The sequence below is a fragment of the Triticum urartu genome, chromosome 1 (assembly GCF_003073215.2).
Source record: "Triticum urartu cultivar G1812 chromosome 1, Tu2.1, whole genome shotgun sequence".
Classification (NCBI taxonomy): domain Eukaryota; kingdom Viridiplantae; phylum Streptophyta; class Magnoliopsida; order Poales; family Poaceae; genus Triticum; species Triticum urartu.
This window is the reverse complement of record NC_053022.1, coordinates 373840997-373847732: the sequence shown is the minus strand read 5'-3', so window position 1 is coordinate 373847732 and position 6736 is coordinate 373840997.

Sequence of the window (6736 nt, the reverse complement as noted above, 5' to 3'; positions counted from 1 at the left end):
GGCTGGGCCTCCGGTTAATAGGTTAGTCCCAAGAATAATATAAAAGTGGAAAATAAAGCCCAATATAGTCCAAAACAGTAGATAAAGTAGCATGGAGCAATCAAAAATTATAGATACGTTGGAGACGTATCAGGCATCCCCAAGCTTAATTCCTGCTCGTCCTCGAGTAGGTAAATGATAAAAAGAGAATTTTTGATGCGGAGTGATACTTTGGCATAATTTCAATGTAAATCTTCTTAATCGTGGTATGAATATTCAGATCCGAAAGGTTCAAGACAAAAGTTCATATTGACATAAAAAATGATAATACTTCAAGCATACTAATTAAACAATTATGTCATCTCAAAATAACATGGACAAAGGAAGTTCATCCCTACAAAATCATATAGTTAGGCTATGCTTCATTTTCGTCACACAAAGATGTTCCCAACTTCTATACCCCCGATGACAAGCCAAGCAATTGTTTCATACTCAAATAATCTCAAACTTTTTCAACCTTCACACAATACATGAGCGCGAGCCATGGACATAGCACTATGGGTGGTATAGAATATGATGATGGGGATTGTGTGGAGAAGACAAAAAAGGAGAAAGTCTCACATCAACGAGGCTAATCAATGAGCTATGGAGATGCTCATCAATTGATGTTAATGCAAGGAGTAGGGATTGCCATGCAACGGATGCACTAGAGCTAAGAATGCTCAACAAAAGAAAACTAGTGGGTGTGCATCCAACTTACTTGCTCATGAAGACCTAGGGCATTTTGAGGAAGCCCGTCGTTGGAATATACAAGCCAAGTTCTATAATGAAAATTTTCCACTAGTATGAACAAGACAACTTATGAGACTCACTATATGAAAATCATGGTGCTACTTTGAAGCACAATATATGAGACTCACTACATGAAGAACAAGGTGCTACTTTGAAGCACAAGTGTGGAAAAAGAGATAGTAGCATTGCCCTTTTCATTTTCTCTTTTTTTTGGGCCTTTCTTTTTTTTTCTTTTTGGCCTTTCTTTTTTTTGATTGGGCAATGCTCTAATAATGATGATCATCACACTTCTATGGATTACAACATAATGATTACAACTCGATACTAGAACAAGATATGACTCTATATGAATGCCTCCGGCGGTGTACCGGGATGGTGCAATGAATCAAGAGTGACATGTATGAAAAATAATGCATGGTGGCTTTGCCACAAATACGATGTCAACTACAAGATCATGCAATGGCAATATGACAAAAGTAAAGCATGTCATGATGATGATGATGGAAGTTGCATGGCAATTTATCTCGGAATGGCTATGGAAATACCATGATAGGTAGGTATGGTGGCTGTTTTGAGAAAGATATAGGGAGGTTTATGTGTGAAAGAGCGTATCATATCACGGGGTTTGGATGCACCGACGAAGTTTGCACCAACTCTCAATGTGAGAAAGGGCAATGCACGGTACCGAAGAGGCTAGCAAATGGCGGAAAGGTAAAAGTGCGTATAATCCATGGACTCAACATTAGTCAAAAGAACTCATATACTTATTGCAAAAATTTAGAAGTCATCAAAAATCAAGTACTACGCGCATGCTCCTAGGGGGATAGATTGGTAGGAAAAGACCATCGCTCGTCCCCGACCGCCACTCATAAGGATGCACAAGCCAGGTACACTTCATGCTTCAAATTTGTTACACAACTTTAACCATACGTGCATGCTACGGGACTTGCTAAGTTCAACACAAGTATTTCTCAAATTCACAACTACTCAACTAGCACGACTATGATATTATCACCTCCATATCTCAAAACAATTATCAAGCATCAAACTTATCTTAGTATTCAACCCACTAAAAAGAAAGTTTCACATATCTTGAGTACCAAGTATATTAACATTAAGCAAATTACCATGCTATTAACGACTCTCAAAATAATCTAAGTGAAGCATGAGAGATCAAGTTTCTTTAAAACAAACCACCACCGTGCTCTAAAAGATCTAAGTTAAGCACTAGAGCAAAAATTATCACGCTCAAAAAGATATAAGTGAAGCACATAGAGTAAACTATCAAGCTCAAAAGATATAAGTGAAGCACATAGAGTATTCTAACAAATTTCAATTCATACATGGCTCTCTCAAAAGGTGTGTACAGCAAGGATGATTGTGGAAGACTAACAAGCAAAGACACAAATAATACAAGACGCTCCACGCAAAACACATATCATGTGGTGAATAAAAATATAGCTCCAAGTAAATTACCGAATGGAAGTGGACAAAAGAGGGGATGCCTTCCAGGGCATCCCCAAGCTTTGACTTTTTGGTGTCCTTGGATTATCTTGGGGGTGCCATGGGCATCCCCAAGCTTAGGCTCTTGCCACTCCTTGTTCCATAATCCATCAAAAGAATTCACCCAAAACTTGAAAACTTCACAACACAAAACTCAATAGAAATCTCGTGAGCTCCGTTAGAGAAAGAAAACAAAAGACTACTTTAAGGTACTGTAGTTAACTTGTTCTTTATTTGTATTGGTGTTAAACCTACTGTATTCCAACTTCTCTATGGTTTATAAACTATTTTACTAGCCATAGATTCATCAAAACAAGCAAACAACACACGCAAAACAGAATCTGTCAAAAACAGAACAGTCTGTAGTAATCTGTTACTAACGCAAACTTCTGGAACCCAAAAAATTATACCAAAATTAGACGACCTGGGCAATTTGTTTATTGATCAGAAGCAATTAGAATCACTATTTTATCACGTTCTGGTGATTTTTGACAATTCGGGCACTGAGCGCAAAGATTCTGGAAATTACAGCAAGATCAAATAACTATCTTCCAAGAAGATCTAATAGGTTTAACTTGGCACAAACACTAATTAAAAGATAAAACCACATATAAACAGAATCTAAATGGATTATTTATTCCTAAACAAAACCAAAAACAAAAAACACAAAATAAAATTGGGTTGCCTCCCAACAAGCGCTATCGTTTAACACCCCTAGCTAGGCATAAAAATAAGGATAGATCTAGGTATTACCATCTTTGGTAGGCAAGCCATAAGTGGCTCTCATGATAGATTCATATGGTAATTTTATTTTCTTTCTAGGAAAGTGTTCCATACCCTTCTTTAAGGGAAATTGGAATTTAATATTCCCTTCCTTCATATCAATAATTGCACCAATCGTTCTAAGGAAAGGTCTACCAAGAATAATAGGACATGAAGGATTGCAATCTATATCAAGAACGATAAAATCTACGGGCACATAATTCCTATTTGCAACAATAAGAACATCATTAATTCTTCCCATAGGCTTTTTAATAGTGGAATCCGCAAGATGCAAGTTTAGAGAGCAATCATCAAAGTTACAGAAATCTAGCAAATCACACAAAGCTTTGGGGATAGTAGAGACACTAGCACCCAAATCACACAAAGCATAAAACTCGTAATTTATAATTTTAATCATAATTGTAGGTTCCCACTCATCATGGAGTTTTCTAGGGATAGAAACTTTCAACTCAAGCTTTTCTTCATAAGATTGCATTAAGGCGTCAACAATGTGTTCGGTAAAGGCCTTATTTCGACTATAAGCATGAGCAGAATTTAACACGGATTGCAACAAGGAAATACAATAAATTAAAGAGCAATTTTCATAGTTAAATTCCTTGAGATCCAAAATAGTGGGTTTGGCAATATCTAGATTTTTATTTTTTTTCAATCCCTTTTTTATCAATTTCATCATCAGGATCTAAAAACTCAGAATTCTTAGAACGCCTTCTAGGTAAGGGAAGATCATAATCAGATTCATTAAGATTCATATTGCAAAACAAAGATTTAATAGGGGACACATCAATAACTTTCAGATCTTCATCTTGATTTTCATAGGATTTAGAAGAACACGCTTTAATAAAGGCATCTTTGTAAGCACGCATCCTAGCAGTTCTTTCTTTGCACTCATCAATGGAAATTCTCATGGCTTTGAGAGACTCATTAATATCATGCTTAGGAGGAATAGATCTAAGCTTTAAAGAATCAACCTCAAGAGAAATTCTATCAACGTTCCTAGCCAAATCATCAACTTTAAGCAATTTCTCTTCAAGCAAAGCATTGAAATTCTTTTGCGAATTCATAAATTCTTTAACACTACTCTCAAATTCAGAGGGCATCTTATTAAAATTTCCATAAGAGTTGTTGTAGGAATTTCCATAATTATTAGAAGGATTACTAGGATAAGGCCTAGAATTAAAATTCCCTCTATACGTGTTGTTACCAAAACTATTCCTACCAACAAAATTCACACCCATAGATTCATTATTATTCTCAAGCAAAGTAGATAAAGGCATATTATTGGGATCAGAAGAAACACTCTTAACAAATAAATTCCTAAGTTCATCCATCTTTCACTCAAAACATTGATTTCTTCTATAGCATGCACTTTTTTATTAGTAGATCTTTCAGTATGCCATTGAGAATAATTGACCATAATATTATCTAGGAGTTTAGTAGCATCTCCTAAAGTTATTTCCATAAAAGTGCCTTCCGCAGCCGAATCTAAAAGATTTCTAGAAGCAAAATTCAATCCAGCATAAAAAATTTGTATAATCATCCATAAGTTCAAACCATGAGTAGGACAATTACGTAGCATTAATTTCATTCTCTCCCAAGCTTGTGCAACATGTTCATGATCAAGTTGCTTAAAATTCATAATATCATTCCTAAGAGAGATAATCTTAGCGGGAGGAAAATACTTAGAGATAAAAGCATCTTTGCACTTGTTCCAAGAATCAATACTGTTTTTAGGCAAAGATGAAAACCACACTTTAGCACGATCTCTAAGCGAAAAAGGAAATAGCTTCAATTTAACGACATCATTATCAACATCCTTTTTCTTTTGCATATCACATAAATCAACAAAGCCATTTAGATGAGTAGCGGCATCTTCACTAGGAAGGCCGGCGAATTGATCTTTCATAACAAGATTCAACAAAGCAGTATTGATTTCACAAGATTCGGTATTGGCAAGAGGAGCAATCAGAGTGCTAAGGAAATCATTGTTATTGGTATTGGTGAAGTCACACAATTTGGTAGCATCTTGGGCCATCACGACAAGCAAGCAAACTAACACACGAGCAAACAAAATGCAAAGGGAAAGAGAGGGCGAATAAAACGGCAAGGGTGAAGTGGGGGAGAGGAAAACGAGAGGCAAATGGCAAATAATGTAATGCGAGAGATAGAGATTGTGATGGGTACTTGGTATGTTGACTTTTGCGTAGGCTTCCCCGGCAACGGCGCCAGAAATGGCTCATTGATGGGAGAGTAAATCTTGACTTGACTTGGCGTAGGCCTCCCCGGCAACGGCGCCAGAAATCCTTCTTGCTACGTCTCGAGCTAGCGTTGGTTTTCCCCGAAGAGGATGGGGTGATGCAACACAGTAGCGTAAGTATTTCCCTCAGTTTTTGAGAACCAAGGTATCAATCCAGTAGGAGGTCACGCGCAAGTCCCTCGTACCTGCACAAATCGATAGCAACTCGCAACCAACGCTTAGGGGTTGTCAATAACTTCACGGTCACTTACGAGAGTGAGATCTGATAGAGATAATATTTTTGATATTTTTGGTATAAAGATGCAAAGTAAAAAGTAAAAGCAAAACAAGTAAAATAAAGTAATGGAGATTGATATGATGAGAATAGACCCGGGGGCCATAGGTTTCACTAGTGGCTTCTCTCAAGAGCATAGATAGTCTACGGTGGGTGAACAAATTACTGTTGAGCAATTGATAGAATTGAGCATAGTTATGAGGTTATCTAGGTATGATCATGTATATAGGCATCACGTCCGTGACAAGTAGACCGACTCCTGCCTGCATCTACTACTATTACTCCACTCATCGACCGCTATCCAGCATGCATCTAGAGTATTAAGTTAAAAACAGAGTAACGCCTTAAGCAAGATGACATGATGTAGAGGAATAAATTCATGCAATATGATAAATACCCCATCTTGTTATCCTCGATGGCAACAATACAATACATGCCTTGCAACTCTTTCTGTCACTGAGTAAGGACACCGCAAGATTGAACCCAAAGCTAAGCACTTCTCCCATTGCAAGAACTACCAATCTAGTTGGCCAAACCAAACGGATAATTCGAAGAGACTTGCAAAGATAACTCAATCATACATAAAAGAATTCAGAGAAGATTCAAATATTATTCATAGATAAGTTGGATCATAAACCCACAATTCATCGGTCTCAACAAACACACCGCAAAAAGAAGATTACATCGAATAGATCTCCACGAGAGAGGGGGAGAACATTGTATTGAGATCTAAAAAGAGAGAAGAAGCCATCTAGCTACTAGCTATGGACCCGAAGGTCTGAAGTAAACTACTCACACTTCATCGGAAGGGCTATGGTGTTGATGTAGAAGCCCTCCGTGATGGATGCCCTCTCCGGCGGAGCTCCGGAACAGGCCCCAAGATGGGATCTCGTGGATACAGGAAGTTGCGGTGGTGGAATTAGGTTTTTGGCTCCGTCTCTGGTCTAATGGGGGTACGTAGGTATATATAGGAGGAAGGAGCACGTCGGTGGAGCTCCGAGGGGCCCAATGAGGCAGGGGGCGCGCCTAGGGGGGGCGCCCTCCACCCTCGTGACCTCCCCGGAAACTTCTTGGAGTAGGGTCCAAGTCTCCTGGATCACGTTCGGTGAGAAGATCACGTTCCCGAAGGTTTCATTCCGTTTGGACTCCGT